This window comes from Diadema antillarum, unplaced genomic scaffold (genome assembly GCF_040938485.1).
Source record: "Diadema antillarum isolate AM-2024a unplaced genomic scaffold, OU_Dant_1.0 seq00002028_RagTag, whole genome shotgun sequence".
In the NCBI taxonomy this organism is placed as follows: domain Eukaryota; kingdom Metazoa; phylum Echinodermata; class Echinoidea; order Diadematoida; family Diadematidae; genus Diadema; species Diadema antillarum.
In genome coordinates, this window is record NW_027272682.1 from 260,706 (window position 1) to 279,994 (window position 19,289).

General features: G+C 39.4%; 1 protein-coding gene across 1 annotated transcript in view; it reads left to right on the plus strand.

The window, feature by feature from the left end:
* LOC139713666 (uncharacterized) overlaps nucleotides 1-19,289 on the plus strand; it is a 66,181-nt gene that overhangs the window by 27,175 nt on the left and 19,717 nt on the right. The window lies entirely within an intron of this gene.

Below are 19,289 nucleotides of genomic sequence, written 5' to 3' on the forward strand. Positions count from 1 at the left end.
CACTCTATGAAGTATCAAGGGATTTAAGGAAGGAGAAAAGGGAAAGGAAATACTCATTCTAGCCTGCAATATGAAATATACAATATATTTATATACATATATATATATATATATATATATATATATATATATATAGAGAGAGAGAGAGAGAGAGAGAGAGAGAGAGAGAGAGGCAAACATGTCACTCCATTGTTATCATTAAGTTGTCAACGATAAAACTATTCATAGAAACCATTTTCTTTTAAATTTTATGTCTGCAACAAGCCTAGGATGCATTGCATTATCTTTTCTCTGCAAGTTACAATAATTTGCGTCTGTGTGTCGCTAGCTTTCACAAAAGAGAAAAGAAAGAAGAAGGAGAAAAGGAAAAAGGGAGAAGAAGATCGAGAGAAGGAAAACAAAGACAGAAAAGAGAGGAAGAAGAAAAGAAGAAGAGCATTCCTGAAGTGAAATGTGCCCCTGAAACAGACAGCGCTTGAGCATTCAATCGAATTGGGAATGAATCTGGGCGAAAATGAAAGAACGCTTTCGGGTTGCGAAACCGGAGAATTATCAGGATCATGCTCGAGCAGGACGTCCTTGATGGCACATACACGGGTAGTTTTAAACTCATGTGAAATGTATATATGCATGAGAAAAGCGTGAGAGAAAAACCCTGTGAATATTGCCAACGCAACATAAGCCCATGTTGCATGCCACTTAATTTTATTCTCATACATCAATTCGCATGATTATTGGAAAGCTGCGTGATAGAAAGAGAGAAAAAAAGCAACGATTTGGTGAAGCAGGGAGGGAGGGGAGTTATTGCTTTCGCGTCGTTGCGCTTGACATTTCAGTTCCATTATTATGTCATAATGTTCTCCAACAATATAATGTTCGAAGAAAGAAGAAACAAAATCACATCGAGATAGACGATACATAATTATGCACGCAAGGGTGTGTGAAGGATGGGCCATGGTCGGCCAAAACATCATTCCATAATCGTTCAACAGCACAAGACTAAACACAGTTACACAAGCACACAGTTACACATCCTCTCTCTGTCACACACACACACACACACACACACACACACACACACACGCACACACACACACACACACACACACACACACACACACACACACACTCACATACACATACATTGTTGCATTAAAATGAATCATTCATGTACATCATTATCCCAGCATGATATATGGGAAGACCCCAGAAAATTCGGATACAAATAAGACATTGTCTTTTTTTTTTTTTTACTTTTTAACGCATTGACGATAAAAATGTTTCTGTGTGTTTTTTTTTTTGTGTGTACAAGTACACTGCGATAATGTCATATGGAAATATCTTATATTCATGCATGTTCATTTACATACATCTTCTAGCAATTTCCTTTTGTCTGTAAATTTGTCACATTTGAATTTCAATTTTAGAGTTTATTTCATTTTTGGACGAAACATTTACATTTCACTTCCTTTGATAACAGAGAATAAGGTAAAAAATGTAGAATGAGAAGACCATACAATATTTGTGGAACCTTATAGTGATTATACATTGTGTTAAAAACTGAAGTGGTCGAATAAAGTACAACATTGCGCAAAGTGCGAAAAGTGGAGGGACCCACTAAAAAGGCAGAGCTTGTAGAATGTGGGCCCCTCAGCATTACACAGATATCAATTATGATACATTCGCAAAATGTTTATTATCGTTTACAACCTCTCCTCCTCCTTTTCCCAAAAGAGAAAAAGACACACTTGAAACAACACCAAAATCATCCAACTCCGCTTCTCTTATAATTCCTAGATTCACTACAATATGTAGCACACGTGCCTTTATCTATGCTGCTCCCACCTTATGGAATAACTTACCTTCAGCCATAAAAAAAGTGTTCTTCATCTGATTCTTTTAAAAGCAGTTTAAAAACTCACCTTTTTAAGGCCTCTTTTTGATTACTCATTATTTTGAATTTTGTATGTTCTTTACCTCCTTCACTTTCTCTCCCTTCCGCGCCTTGAGCACTCTACTGAGTGGATTTGGCGCTATATAAATCATATCAATTATTATTATTATGAAATTATTTTGTCAATGCTTCTTGCTTTACACATATATATTCACATCGTCAACATGTATGCAATATAGTTGCAGGTGTACTATGTCGACGTACAGGATAATTATACCTGTAAATGTAATACTCCCTTCAATGAACACGGCCTTAAAACAAAAAGAGCACTCTCCTGTAGGTATAATGAATCCAACATCCATCATGTCTAGATGTGGAGCGCAATAGAGAAAACACAACCTGCACAGTCCTGCCGATTAACATAGACAGAAAATTAATATTTCCATCAAGGAAATGAGAGCTGACATCTCCCTTTAACACGAAGAGACCGACTCGCCACTCGGCCTCGTACGTGAGTATCTACGACAGGAGTGTCAATACCAATACGCTATCGCCACGGCTACGTACCTGCGCCCGCAGGTTTTACGTGCCCGATAGAAAGTGGAAAAGGAAATGAAGAGGGGGGGGGGGGGGGGGGGTGGAGATGGGGTGGGGAAGGGGGGCAAAAGGCTGACGGCGGTGCGCATAGTATTCCTTCCCTTGTTGCCATCGTTATGATGCAAATGTTAATGGGTAGGCCTTACCATAAAAACCAGGAACCATGTCACAAGTATGGGAAGAAATGGATTCTCGTTTTGCAGGGCTTCCCTTATTGCAGAATGGCAGGTCGCGGGAGAGAAATAAAGTTAATGTTGCCTGAAATGGCGACCATGGGATACCAGCCTAGAAGGGTAAGCACCACATAACAGATACCGTAACCCTTCGTCTTCTTCATCCTCTTATAGTGCTTTCTTTTTAATACACCATCGCATAAAGTCATTCATGGTCGTAGGCAAGCGGAGGGGTGCAGTTATTACCCTCCGGTGGAACTTTGAAGCCTCCTTTTGTCATTAGGCTCAGATGTAAGATTTTCGAATAATTTTAACCAGTGATTGAGAAAGTGGGGTCACAATTCAAGAATTAATGGTTTTTTTCTCTACGTGCAACATAATTTAGATGAATAACTAACATTTCATCCGTGGCAATTGGTCATTTCAAAATTTTTCATGTATTCATTCATTGGTCAAACTTTCTTTATAAGCACAAATTACCAAATATTTTACCAAGAGTGTGCGCCACACCGTTTACTTTCAATAAAAAAAGCAAAAGCTTTCTAATATGGGAGGGGGATACCCCCATCCGCACAACCCCCTCCTCCTCTCAGGGGAAAAGTTCCTGGATAAGCAATGGCCCTGCGAAGCCATTTTAGCAGTATGTGTTCTGGTCGGAGATTACCCCTCAGTAATCATGATGTCTCCAGCACCCTACTCCAATCTTTACGAATTGCGGAATTTTAATATTGCCATAGTGCCGTGATGGCGCCCCATTCGTGTATTTTTATCAACACTTCATCAAATGGAATGTTATGCATATTAGAGTACGGACGTACACACACACACACACACACACACACACACACACACACACACACACATATATATATATATTTTCACATTATATCAATCAGATAATCCATATTTATTCACACACACACATTATAATGTGAGACACATCAGGTTATAAGTTGCAATTCTTACAAGGCTTTTTATTCTCAAAGCTTTGTGTCAAAGTTTGTGTTTTTGGTCCATTATACCTGTAAATTTGGGGAACATTAAGTGTTGTTCGAGAACAGACTTCGGCATCAGAAATTCTCTGGTGAATGTTACTAATCTTTGTACTTTTTTTTTTCAGAAATAAAAGTTTACAAGGCTTAAACCACATCTCTATTATGAAAAATCAATGATTTATTGTTCTGACAAAAGTGTAATCAAATTGTTAACCGACCGACCAATATATTTGTTTAATACCAGTGTAGCATACACATTGACTATTTTAAAATTTTGGGATCATAACCGTGATCAGAGCTGAACTAACATTTTTTGTTGAATAACCTTACTATGGCAATACACTTAACATGAGTTTTTCTCGGTGAAGACCAGATGCAGTATTACCGAAAGGGGTTTCCGTATTCCATATCCTACTAAGCACAAATTCAATGATTGATTTTTTCCGCATCTTAGAATCAAATCACATTTGAACATTCTAGCCGCACAGACCACGAAAGTTTGCCGGGGGCGTACCCGACCAGTCAAGCAATTCAATTGCGCACCGTGCATTTCCATCACTCGCCCAATTTCGCGATGTCATCTGAGTCTCGGGAATTTAAGTGTAACACAAAGCAATCCATATTCCCGCCGAGCTTGCCGGGCATGGTAACCACCTCTGCCTTGGACATGGTGTGCCTGATTGCTGCCGTTTGCTGGCTGTTACTGATACACTTTTCGGCGAACCTCAAGGGGTTAGCTTTATCCGCCCGTTTTGGGGACAGCTGAGTTGACCACATCACCGGAGACTGTATGCCCTTGCTCTTCGTGATTCATGAGATGTTTAGTGAGATAATTGCTTTCTTGATGGTTTGTTTGTGTGTGCGTGTGCGTGTGCGTGCCCGTGAGTGCATGTGTGCAAATGCGTTTTGATTTAGACCGGGCAAAGCTCTCATGCATGCAAATAATCAGACCAAATTAGACCAAGGTAGACCAAAACCATTACACTCTAGTCCTTTAATTTGATCAAACTCCTGTCAGAGGTCCTTAACGAAAGACTCCGGTTTTGTCACTCAAAGACTTCACATGTTTTTCTTTATACCTGCGCCGAAAGAAATGAAGTTCTTCTAGATCTATTAAAAAAAACATGACTAGCCCTCAAGGGAGGTCTACATTGTAATCCCCCATATCATCCAAGCCTAATACATTTTGACAGGTTTTTATAGCTCACATCTTATTTCTAGAGTTATTTTGGAGTCTGTTGGCATGAAAAAGTTATAGGTGATATCCGTTATTCCGAAAGTTCGTTAGTATAAAAATGAAAGAGGGTTCGTTTTTCCGAAGTATCATTGTTAATAGAGTTTGTTGTTCCGAATGTTTGCTGATCCGAAAACGAGAAAACGATAAAAATGGACATATAATGTATACATATTTCAACATACACATATGAGATACAGAAAATGGAGCTAAATTAAATAATTGATAATTTGTCACTAAAGTGATGTTAACAAAGTAACCAACAACCCGAATAACACCATAAAAAATCACTCACAAATACACACGTACAAATACTCACACACACACACACACACACACACACACACACACACACACACACAGCACATTATGTACATATAAAAGGCAGTGACAAACACCTTTGAAAGGTGAAAATTAGTATACTAATACTGACTAATAAAAAGAAAGATCTTAAGATGTGTGTATGCAATAAAACACTTTGAAGTGCTCTAATCGTCCGGATATACCTCTCCACTTTTGTCTCTTTACACCAAAGAGCTACTAGGTGAACTCATCTAGAACTACATGTATCTCCCTTTTCAGACATGGTCGGTTCAAGATGCATCAGAACACAGTCTGCCGTATGTAAAGCCACATCATCGCCATCGCTTTGACTTTCAAATATACGAGGCCCGGGCGAATCCCTGCACATTCTCTTGGCATTGCATCGAAATTCCTCTTCTTGCGGCCCCAAACCCCAAGCGAATTTACCGGAGTTGGGAATGAGAAGTTGACTTCAGTACGTTCTGAATAATTTGTCATGAGGTGAACATATATAAAGTCATTGGTCACAGTGCATGTGGAAAGCGTCTTGGACTTGAAAAAGGTATGAACAAACAATCGACTTGTCATGCTTGTGCTGTAGTCTAATGTCTGTAGAACCACTCTGTTGACGCAGACAAATTGTTCGGTTTCTTCAGCACTCGATTTTTCGTTGATGTGAAGTGTTGTTAAACCCTACCCGCACGTTAATAGTTCATTGATATTACCATCAGCCCCAGTAATTCGAGAAGTTGAGAACTCAATGCAATGTACTAGAAAGCGAACAAAGGTTCGAAGTAACACTGAAAGAAAACAAAAACAAAAACGAAAGCTCCGCAGTAGTTATGGCGTCCTCGAAAATACAATTGTTTGTTTGCTTGTTTGTTTGTTTGTTTGTTCATTTCCATCTAGAAGATGGCTGGATAGCCCATATTCAGCTACGCTAAGCTGGTCTTCCATGGGGTCCAGTTGGATGTGAGGTGGGACCACTTTACCGGGTTAAACACCCTGCTCTTTGCGATGAATGTATGAAGCGGTATCTTTTACGTGCATGAGTTGTTACTCTCTCATACACGGGACCTCCATTTTATGTCCTATCCGAGGGACATAGTGTTTTGCCTCTTGCTAGAGGGGACGGTATGATTACACACAACATTGCTCAGTCCAGACTCAGGTTCGAACCCGGGCCCTTAGGATCGTAAGGCAGACGCGCTACCGACTGAGCAAACTCACCGCCCAATCGTTTCCAAGAGGGTGGATTCACCTTCAGTGATTCAAAACTACACCATCACAGCTGATCTTGAAGTGAGGATAAGTTAACCCTTTACGTGCCACATTACATGACCTGTCAATAGGTATGTATGACTATTGTGAAATTTGCGCACAAGAGACCACTCGTTCCCTCGGAAGGGTTAAGCATGTCTACTGCTCCTCATCATCAAACATCCGTGGAGTACTTTACTTGGCACAGGGAGAAAGGCTTTGGGCTCACAAACGGGAGGTTGTGAGTTCTCGGCCAATCTTGCGCTTACATTGTTGGACACGATTTTCCTCCTTGCGCGGGTGTGTTAATGGGTACCTGGCGATGTTGGTGTAATCATAGCAAGGTCCTCAAGAAGAGCCGTCGAAACGTTGAAAGCCCTCCTTGGGACAAACAAGAAGATATCAAACGTGTATACTTATAATATGATATTGACTGGCCTCGAGGGAGATACCAGAAAATGCGGGCAATATTTATCTGGTGAAAATATGTGAATACGGCTATACACTATGATATAGATCAAGCCACGTACATTTAACTACCTGTAGATCATCACCAACATGTCGAATAACTGAAAAATTGTTCATCAATATCATTCAACTCCAACTTCAAAGAAACATATGTAGTTGTAACAGGCGAACAGGCAAACATCTGAACGCTTTTACGCTTTATTTTTGCTTCTGTTTTAGTTTGGAGAGTTGTAATAACTGATGGTCACTGTGCAGTTATTGAGCAGAAATGGACTAGTCAGTGTTTGACGCGTAGTGCTGCTGGAAGTGGTCGACCTTGTATGAGTTGATTTATCGGCGTCCTTCTGCGGTGCGTGTAACCGACACACAGCGACGTCCTTGAATGTTTTCTCTTCGTGGTCGATCGGAATGTTTACATGTAAAGTGAATGGCGAAACCCGGAAAAAGCAAAATACCAACGAATATTGACTGCTGGCCTCCACGACCCTGCAAAATACCAACTGCTATTGCCTCGCAAAACCACCTCGTATAGGTAATGATATACTACATTCCCCCCAAGAAAGCACTTCATTTCATGGTATACTTATACATAACTGACTTTTCATGAGTCAAATTTTTGGGTGAAATGTGATTCCTTCTCATTTTGTTTTTCTTCATGAACAGCTATGGCGGGGACGTATTGGCCGCAATGGCAAATTTCAAAGAGATGCGTGAGCTGCACATGTAAAATGGTTCTGACTTACGTCATTTCTTTTCAAATCAGTTATGCTCTAGTCGTGAGCATGCAGGGCCCGATATTTCTGGACCTTAATGTAGTTTACCGCCTGCACCGTCATTGCAAATAATTCGGTTCGAGCATGATTCTACCAACTCATGTAATCTAATTTGCTACTGTATATGAGCCGGGGTTCTGTAAAAGAAAACTTGGTCCAGCGACATACATTGACATTTTTGTAACGCTTTTAACTCGCTTATACGATGTCTGCTGGGCAGATTGTGTGCACAAGTTAGTGTGTGTTCATGCCATTGTATGCACGGCGGAGTGTTAGTGTATTTGCTACGCCATCACTGTTGGTGTGTGTATTTGCCTAAGGAGCGAGTTGGTGGTATGACCGGGGATTATATGGCTGGTGGTTGGCGGATGACGAAGCTGTATTTATAGTTGCGAAAACGCAACGAGTCATGTGGTTTTAAAGGAAGCTCCACTCAGGGTATAGAAGGTGGACGGTGTTTGCATTTTTTGCTTAGAAACTTGCGATATAAGTCGTCCTCTATATTAGAATCAAAATTTTTATCGGGATTTTTTTTCTTTCATTTATTTATATCGCGAGTGTAATACAGTCATTTTTCTATTTTTCAAAAACAAATTAGATGTAAAGTCGGTACAGTCAAACATGACTCAAGTTACATAAATAGTTTAATGATAAAATGAAAAGATGGCTTGACTTTAGTTGTATTTACGATAGAGGAATGAACAGTGATCTGACTGAATTCTGGTAGAATGTATTGGTGGATTTGGAAAACGGTAGGCTGCCGTTTATATTGAAGCGACGACAGCCTGAAGAAAATATAAATATTGTATGTAGGCCCTACACAGCGAAAGGAAGGAAGATTATCCATTATTCTGGCGTTGTGTTGTGTTGATAGGAATAGATTATTTGGGTATAATGGGGGTGGGGTGCCTGCAGTGAGTGCGTGTGTGTCCTGGAGCAAGCGGTATGCCTTCCTGTAATAACTAAGTCTGAATGTGGTCATTGATGATTAATGGTGCTGAAAAGGTTCAGGGAGCTTGTTGACTTAAGCTATAAAATGCCTGAAAAGTTTCGTGATGGAAATAATCAGGTATCAGACTAATCCTCATAATTTGGTATGATATGCTTTTCATGATGACCTTGAAAGAAAAAGAAGATGATATGCATAATTCAATTCGTTCGGGTATGGAATTCCATATTGTTATCTGGTCCGTGGCGTAATAGGATAGCTCTATAGACAAGGAGATAATCCGGCATTCGACTAATAGAGCCTCCGATCAGTTAGAGGCACATTAAGATAGGTGTATAACTATATCCTCCATCTGACGCTTGAACTCTTTTGCAAGATCTTAGTTTTTTTAGTATCAATTTAAAAAGATACAAGTATTATTTGAGTTTTAAATATTAAGACTTTACCTCTTAAGTGGTTACACTGTACTTATTCCGCTAAAAGCTGAAGGAATGCTTTCTTTCTTTAAGAAGTATTTCAAGATGCATTGCTCGTTTGCTGTTGTCATTGTTTTCATGCCTCCGTCACGAAGTCTATAGTCAGAGGCATTATGTTTTCGGGTTGTCCGTCCGTCCGTCTTTCCGCCTGTAATCTTGTGGACAGCGTAACTAATAAACCGTTTGAGGTATTCTATGCTTGAAACTTGGCAAGTACATGTCGACGAAGTTGTGCCTATCAACTTTTGGGTGAACATGCTCAAGGACAAAGGTCAAAGGTCGAGGTCAAATGCTTAAAATTTCATTATTTCCCTGGAGGTATTTTATTGGAAACTTAGCATAAACCAGTATTACCTGATAAAGATTTTCTAGAGAAAGTCTTGGGCCATGAAGGCGAAGGTCAAAGGACAAGTTGAAATGCTAAAATTTCACTTTTTATCCACATCTCAGAATTGATTCAAGGTATCTTCATGGAACCTAGTACATATGCATGTACTGCCTAAAAATGATTCTCATTGGAATTTTGGGGTCACGGAGTCAAAGGTCAAGGTCAAGGTTTCAAAATTTCACTATTTTCCTCATATCTCTGCAATGCCTTGAATGATTTTCTTGAAACTTAGTGTATGTATCACCAAATGGAGATTTTCTAGGAATGTTTTTTTTTTTTGGCCTAAAGGTCAAGAGTCAAAGGTCAAATGAAAATGCTAAATTTGTTTTCTTTCTCCCGAAGTGGCTCAAGGTATCAGCATGAAACTTAGTGTATATTAATTTATCCATGTACTACCTGTCAATGATTATCTTGGGAATGTTAGGGTCTTGGAGTTAAAGGATAAGGGTAAAATTCCAGGTTAAAATGCTAAAATTTTACTATTTGTTGCTGAAATTACACTTTTCTCAAAACCTTCGGGATTAATTAATGCATAAATTATAAAAGGGTCGAAGGTCGAGTAAAAATCCTCAAACCCCCAAATACCTGTTCTCTTAGACAATATGTATAGCCATTCATCCAGTTAAACCTAAATCAACTAAAGCGAACGCCCTACACGTTGTGACAGACATGTCTTTTTGATTTCTTGTCAATTATTTGAAATTGTATTGTCACACATTGTCTGGGCATACTGGCATACTATACACCCACTTGGAGAACCATGCAGTAAATGGCGGAGGCATGCCAGTCGCCATAGCGGCATTTCTATATAGTTTATATGGCAGCACGCAACGATGACATTTGGTAGGGTTGTCAAACTGTTTAAAACAATGACGAGATATTGCGTTGTCCTTCTGCCACCAGGCAACCAGCAATTTTTCCGTGCCGAATCCTAACCGCTGGTCATAATTCTCCGGAAAATTCAGTGCACACTGGGACGTGAAGATTTTCGTGTAGGCTGTTGAAAACCGCCGTTTTTCTGTAAACACTGTGCTCATGTAACGTGATTTATCGATCTCGGAGAGCCACCTGTATGATCAGCACACAGTCATTGAAATTTACTGCCTGTTTATGCGCAGCGGTTGATAATTTCTGGATAATTTCGGCGGGGTTTTCACGGTTTTGGGACACATCCTGTCTCAAAAGAGGTTCAACCAAACGAGTAGAAACAACTTTCTTTGAATTGCTATAGTATCAAAAAACCACACCCCAACAAAATAAAATACAGAAGAACTTTGATTGCAGGGAGAACATATCGCGCGTGTCTTCTAATGACGACATAAAAACTTTCTGATAAACAAGAGCTCTTCCAAAGTAGTGATGAAGGGAAGGATACAGACAAGTTTTCTCTATTCGTTTCAAGTGATCAATAAAAAAAAAAAACACACGCATCATACTAACATCCTATTCAATTCAATCTAAAACCACCTCAGCCAATCCGTGAAACAGGTTATATAGATTCAAATGTCATGCACATGATGTACCCAATATATACAGTGAATTTATATGCTTTTCAACTCCTTTTATGTTGTAGTGGTTACCCAGCAGACGTTGAGTGTATCAGGTGTCCGTCCCTAGAGTCCGCAAACATGTTCTTCTTGAAGTTAAATGGACCTAGGTTTCAAGTGGACGCTGTTGCATGGACCACACTTACGCACCTGCCAAGTTCCGAATGTCCAAATAAAATTGCAATGTCAGTATCAGCTCCATTCTTGATTCAGCTGCTGTTCCTGGCTGGTTGGCTGGCTGGTTTCGCCAGCTACAATATGGATACTTCCAAGACAAAGCTTGCTTGCTAGCGAACCACAGAAGGTTGAGTATAAATAGGTGTAACAGGTACACAGTCAGTGGTCGACGGATTGCCGTACAAGTGTAGGACTTGTTCTAGATCTACACAAGGTCGATATAATCGGTCCAGTCCAGCATGTACGTGCCATATTTAGGCTGCATACTGTGAATCGTGAACGACGTTATATGGAACCTGTGCAAAAGAAAATGTAAGCAATACGTGATACTTTACGATCCACTTTGATCGATAATAGGCCTATATACTAGCTTTCCATCCTCGATCTTCGCAAAGAAGATGACGGCAATGATCGCGCCAGTGCCGTATAAAAAGAGAGTCTGGCCAACTCGGTTAACATGCTTCAAAACTCATGAGTTTTGAGGCCTGCGATGGTCAAAACTGGTCCCGTGATCTAGCAATGAACACCACACGCATCATCCAGTGCCACCAAAACAGCAAAAAAGCCAAATCACCACCCAACTTTTATGAGGAACCACCAAGAACAAACTTTATTCCTCGATCTCGAGCGCCATGCCTTCTCTTTAAGCTTCCACCACGCACCACGTGGGCTCCGCATGTGTACATACACATGTAATTTGAATAGATATATGCATATTCATGATAATTATACTCTCTATTTTTCACTTGCATTCCCCTGAATCACATGAAGATGCTGCTTCTGCCTACCGGAACCTTATCAGATGGTTGGCCACTTTTGAAAACAAACAAACAAACAAAAAAACAAACAAACAAACAAACCAAATATAGATGTAGGAGTAATCGTTTTCATTTGCATTCTGCAAATCTAGCCTGTATCTTAGATGAAAATTAACAAACGCACAACCGAGAGTAAAGGCTTACTACTTTCGAGGGTTTTGAGACCGTAAGATAAAAAAAGCACGATTGTTCTTGCTTTGTAGATTAACGTGAAAAAAGTGTGGATAAGAAGGGAGATAAGAAGAATCATAGTAAAATATGCCCAAATTGAAAAAAAAAGAAGATAGTGCAGTCTCTGACGACATGTAAAGCTTTCACCAACAGTTTTAACAATTATGTTTGAACTACTGGCCCATCTCTGTTGAGGCTTTGCAAGCACCAATCATAAGCTGCAGTCATTATTTTAAACATAAACGTATTTTTCGAATACAACTTTCATGTGATAACATGATCTCCCCTATAGAGTGTAGAACAAATATAATATTTCTTTGTAAGTTTTTCAATTATGGAAAACGAGGCAAAAGTTGCTTCATTCTTACAGGAGAAATGGGATCATGAGCTGAATTAATCCGAGGCATATTCGATAATCATTTGCTCTCCTCATCCCTTTATCTGTATTTGCTAAATCCGAGACAAAATTACCCATGATCGGCGCAGTTTTTTGTTTAAACATCATTCTTCGGCAAAAAGCCTGAAAAGAAAAATCACAAAAAGCAAGGGATCCGATGAATACAATCGTGTCCTTCTATTACACTTCAAGTCATATCAACAATTTTCATTACTTTCCCTATAGATAGAATGATTCACTTGTTGTCGACCAAATGAGTTAAAATTTGACTGGTTCATTTTTAATAAGTTTAATAAAATCAGTGACGTAGAAATATATGACAGGTAATATATAATAGTAATACACTGTATATTTTTTTACTTAATGTGCTTTAAAAAGAATTTTGCTCACCTTCTACTCATTTATCACAACTGTCGACATGATCGGTATAACTTGGGCTGTTGCTTCTGTTTCACTTTCGAATACTCTTAATAATTCTTTGCATGCAACTTCAGCTGCTAACAGCTAAAGCATGACAACTACAATGCATGAGAGGCCGTCGGTACAATTCATCATGTTATTTAATATTTCATCTCTTCCACAGTCACGTTGCCAATTTGCAGGAGGTGGCCTCGAGCGATTCGAGAGTTGTCGATTGGGTGAATAATAAACAGATCGGTCTTAATCAGTGACAATGGCTCATATGACCAGCAATGCAACAAACATACATGTAAACCCCAGGGTTTTGTCAAAAAGTATGATCTTTTGTTATTATACAAACTAATAATTCTTCCGACGCACCTCGTGCACGATCTTTCTCATGATTCACGTCACGCACGTCTTTTTCCCGTACGGAAATTGCGGTTTTCGTTGTAGTACAGCTGAAGCTACCGGTTGTTGGAACAGCGAATGAATTCGGGGTAACAAAGGCTCATCCAACAAACAAAATACCACCAAACCCATAAATTATATTTCACTTTGCTTCTGAGAAACCTTCTTCAGTGCTGCCACATATGAATTGAGGCTTATCTAGAAGAGGTAGACGACTCGAAAGGTTTGCCACGCCGTATAAAATCGAAGAACAATCTCTTGCGGGAGGCATATATTTGCTGTTACCCGCGTAAGTATAGACCTACTTATATGATTTAATCGTCTATTCACGTACTTCGTTTGATCTCCGTCGTTCCATGGTCGTTCTAACCCGTAGCATTATTATGTTGTATTGTCTTGTGGTGTGTTTCTTCGCATTTATCAACTACTAATGCTTGGAAATGGGGGACGGGTTTTACGGCACAAATTGTCGCCCCTGCATTGTCGCCTGGCGACAAATTGTGCTGCTTGTGCAGTTCCCAATTTTTGACCTCGATGGCGACAATTTGTGCAGACAAAATGAAACGTAACTGCACAAATATTCGTCGGCCATGCACTATGAATTGTGTGGTTGGGGTTGTTGCTCCGGTGTTATAATTATGCTTGGGTGGGGTGTATATTACTGGTAGGTTATGCGTATGTGTGTGTGTGTGGGGGGGGGGGGGGGGCTGCATGGTATGTGTTGTGTATGATTTGTAGGTGCGGACCTTAAGGCCCCCATCTTACTAGGAAGGCGACCGTGGCGACCATGGCGATCTGTGACGATTTAACAAATCGTGGCGCGATCGCCGTCCGTCTCCATTTTTGGCCTCCGAGGCGATTACACTACGGTTTCTCCACTGAGCAAAATTGTGTGTAATCATACCGTCCCCTCTAGTAATGAGAGAGGCAAAACACTCTGTTCCTCGGATAGGACATAAAATGGAGGTCCCGTAAGAGAGAGAGAGAGAGAGAGAGAGTCTCAACTCATGCACGTAAAATATCCCGCTTCATTCATTCATCTAAAAGAGCTGGGCCCCGTTGCAAGAAAGTTGCAATCAATTGCAAATAATTGCTAATTTTGAAACAACCATTATGATTGGCTCAGGGTCTGCCCTATTACGAAGACATGCATGTAACAATGATTTTGATTGGCCAGTGACAATCAGTTGCAAGTTGCGTTTAAACGCAAAGTTTCTTGCAACGGGGCCCAGATTGCATAACCCGGTGAAGTGGTCCCGTCTCATATCTAACTGGACCCCATGGGAGACCAGCAATATGGGCAATCCAGCCATCTTCTCAGATGGACAAATGAAGCAGAAACATGAATTTCATGTCCGGAAACCTTTATTCTGCGCTCTATCTCTCCAATTACTTGAATGAACACCGTTATGGTATCATCTTTGTTCATATGCTAACGCTCAAAGTCGAAGGTTGCGATAAATGGCGTTTGAATTCTATACTACAATTACGTGCAATATCAAGATAGGAAAGCGAGCGGATGTTTGTGTGCATTTTCCATATATACATGTTATGTAGGGCGAATATTCGTGTTTTATGCAGCATACGGATGTTTTGAGTGTGCTCATGTGCGTGTGCATGTGATAGTGTTTGTTTAATCGATTTGTTTGTGCTGCGCGAGTTTTGCAGGTTTGCTTTTTGAATACGTCCAGCCAGTGTTAGGGAGTGTGTTGGCCTTAGGCTAGGGGCAGGTGTAAAGGAGGTCATTGTTAATTTGAAGGAGAGAGAAAAAAAAGCACTCCTTTCGAGTGGAAGGTGAAGTTAACGTGGCAATTATATAACTTGTGCTACGTATGTGATAAATCGTCTGTCCGAAATCGCTTATAAGAAATAAGAAACTTTTCTTTTTGTTCCTGTATGGCAGTTATGTAATTATGATGGTTTTGTGAATGGGATAGTTTTGGAGTCTCGAATTGAAGAACTAAGTTCAAAGTGTAGCTTTAATCTTGCAGTTTGCAATATTATTTGTTATCGGAATTGAGAAACGAATGTTTTTATATGAGAACCAATTCGCGGATTATCTTTTGAAGTACATGTACAATTTTTTGTATATCCAATTTTCCTGGCATTCGAAACCGGTCTTTTGCTCGGTATGAGGTTAAGGTAATGTGAATGTAGCATATCTTTAATCCTACGTAGAGAGTGCTCTTCGTTTTTTGAAAGGTTTTTCTGATTTTTATATACACTTTATTGTCCGTCGAACCGGGAATTGATATCAAAAAGAAATTTGTTTCGTTTGAATTCACCTGCACAGCTCTACTAGATTGTCTTTTTAAGATTTGTTTGACAGTGAGCAGCTGCTTGGAAGATTCTATTTGCGGATTAGACTGCCTTCTTTTTAAAGACAAACAAATCTGATCTGACAAAAAGTCTTCTTGATATCGGAGTATGTATGGCTCGTAACTCAATTACTGAGACGGACTCGTGACAAAACTCTGAGAAGAAAAGGGCTTTGACATTTTGCGTATTTCCGATACAGATCGCATAACCCGATGCACGGAAATTTCCCGTGTTCTGAGTGGCGGGCATCTCCTCCCATCCTCTCTCCACTCGCCGATCGATTTTATATTAGTTGGGTTGATCGATAACTTGTGGTAATGATCGTTCGTGAATGAACGTCTGGGGAGGGACAGCGGAGCATGGCGCAAAATTCACTCATCATCAAAATTCGCTGCGACGCCACGAGTGTCAATGACTCATAGCAGTAGATAGCTCGCAGTCTCTTCTTGTTTAATTCTTCTTTATTATTTTCTAAAATGCAGGGCATTATGTGGCCAGTTCACTTCAATTAATAATTCAACCCACCGGGAGATACTCGGGGTAGATTATATCATCTGACGCCTCCCAGGCGGTTGGGTTTTGCCATGCTTTACCGGCGTGGAAAATCATAGCTTGGGACTACTGTAGTGAGGACGCTATACACTGCTGTGTTGAATGCCAGTTTGGTTGTTGTGTTACATCCACACATGGGTGTCTCAAAGCGGACTCTACGGCCCCGAGATGAAACAGAAAGCGGAAATATGTTTCCTTTCTATTCTAATAACCGCAAAGGATCATATCTGAATGAAATTTCGTCACCTCCCACCCTACATTTTCATTATTCAAGGACTGGTGCACAGAGGAAGTTTATAAATGTGGCTATAAACCTTATCGTATCCTGTGAGAGCCAGGGGAAAAAATATGCATGCGAACTTATGCCGACTTTTTGCAAAGTGATGTGCATGATATGCAACATCGATGAAACCAGGCAAACTAAGAACTTGATCAAAATTCGACGAGACTTTGGGAACATGTGATAATATCAAAATTTCAATCTTGACTGCGATGTTTCAAGTCTATACTTCTCTCAATTCTTTTTTGTTTTTGTTTTGTTCAAATATCATTCATGATTTAAAAACGATGTCCGCATAATGAACCAATTACATCAAGTACATTGTATGCGCAAAGAACAACAGAGTATAAATGTTGTTGAACAACCTAAATGCATATAAACAAAGAAAGTAAATGTTCTGATATAACCACAATAAAACATACACATCATGAAATATTTCGTCTCATGATTCAGCTTGATCTAATGAAATTCGTTTCAGCGCAACATTTGTTCTACCCTTAGTGAGGACATTTGTATTAATGTATCAGTCTCCCAGAACAATATCATACGGAAAAGAACCATTCATATCTATTCAGATCTTTTCAAATCGATTTTTTTTACCTCAATTTTAAAAAATCACGTTCTCCATGGAAGGCTTCCCCCTTTTCTTACCAAGTAAAATTTTGAACCACAGTTTTATATAAAGATTATGATGTCAGTAACATTGTCATATCTGAGCAACAATTTTCTAAGGGGAAATGTTTGCGAAAGAAAGCCACTTTTTTTTTGTAGATGGACTACAACAGGAGGCGTCGTTATAAGGCTTTTATAGTATCAGCTGGGATTTCACTTAATGACCAGTGGCTTTGGAGATATCCCGTGGAGATTCTTGAAAATTTGTTTTCTGTCTATTGCGTATATTAAGTCTGAATACGCTTGACATTTTCGAAGAATTTTGCGGACATTGTCGATATTAAACTATTTTCCAAACTGGCTAGCTTTTATCAATCTCCTCTTCCTCTTTCGTTCTCTCTCCTTCTCTCTCCCTCTCTCTCTCTCCCCTCTTTCTTCTCTCTCTCTCTCTCTCTTTCTGTTCACTTGAAGCCTTCTCCATGTGTATTTTAAAAACCATCAAAGGAAGAGTTGAAGTCTCAGCAGCAGGAGGATATGGAGAAAAAATAATGTGAAACGCATATTTTCTTGCAGTTCATATCACGTAATCACCCTACAATGCTCTACAATCTATTCATTCCCTATATGCTTTAACAGCCCATCCGATTTATCTCCGCTTTATCGTTTGTTTAAAACGACGATAAATTGTACTTTGTTCATTTCTCTCTAGGCCAACAATATGAGCGGCAATATGACATACGCAATAAGAATTAAGCTCCAAGTCTAAAAGATTGGCTGGCAAAACATTATGCGAAAAAATAGGACGTATTCTTCGCTATAGCTTAACCAGTGTTATTGGTGTTTTTTTTTTGGGGGGGGGGAGGGAGAGGGCTGCTAGAAATTTGTCTATTATATTCACTTTACCTCAGTTCCTGTTTATATCATGCAATTTCTTTTTACTCTGATCGTATGTGATTTCGTCAGCAAATGATAGCATTTTACATTAATGACATCTAGGAGAAAATAAAACCATCATATTTATTTTGTAAAACGCAGACCGAAGAAGGAATATTCTCCATATACTTCTTCAAATAGACCTCTGATTTGACCTGAATTGTTGCCATAATTTCTCGTATAACATCATGCGTGTTGGAAGCGTGAAATTGTCAGTCAATAAGTCCTATATGTAGGTGCGAGAGAACTGTTTGATCCATAGATAGACGCAGGATGGAAAGATGGTGGTATATATACCTGTATATGTATATATTTGCTGGTATATGCATATATTGTTATATATGCAATTACACAGTCATATAAAGTATATAAATGATGGCAGAGTTTAATACGCGTCATGCGTGGCACAAAATTTGAACGAAGGGAAAATAATCCCCCTCAATTCGCTTTCCCGAGGTCAGCTATCAATTATTTCACGCCCAACCTTGCCAACCATTCCCTCCTTTATATCATATAAAGTATATTTCCGTAAAAACTTTGGCATTTCTGAAGAATAGGAAAAAGAAATCCCCAACTTCAGGATGGCGCTCCATTTTTTATACTGCGTCAGAAGGGGTACTTTTTTTTAACGATTTGTAGCTCTTTTTTGTTCTTGCTGATTTTTCGTTGTTGTTTTTTTTTTGCGACCCATTACTCCCCTGAAGTCGTACGGCTGTAATTAGGCTAAGCTGATATGCGAATAGCTGCAGAACACAGTTAAGGAGCCCTCCTGTACCGCAAGCTTCTGGAAATGCTAGTACAATGTAGTTCTAAGGTAGCACGACAGATTCAAAGCTTATCCTAAATAATAGCTTGTGTTTGATATATATAAATATATAGATATATAAATATATGAATCTATAAATATACGGATATATAGAGATAGATATATAAATATATGAATATATAAATTTAAAGGTATATAAATATATATATATTTTCTGAGGGATATATAAATATGTGCTGATTAATGCAGAAAAAAATTGAGGGTAGGTTGTGTAGTCATGGGCTCAGTGGTGCGCCATCTGAATGCAGGCGACTGCAATGCGGGATCTGTTCAACTGGATATATTTTTGTCTTTGTTTTTGAAGAGGTATCATTTCTTTTTTCTCTCTCTCTCTCTC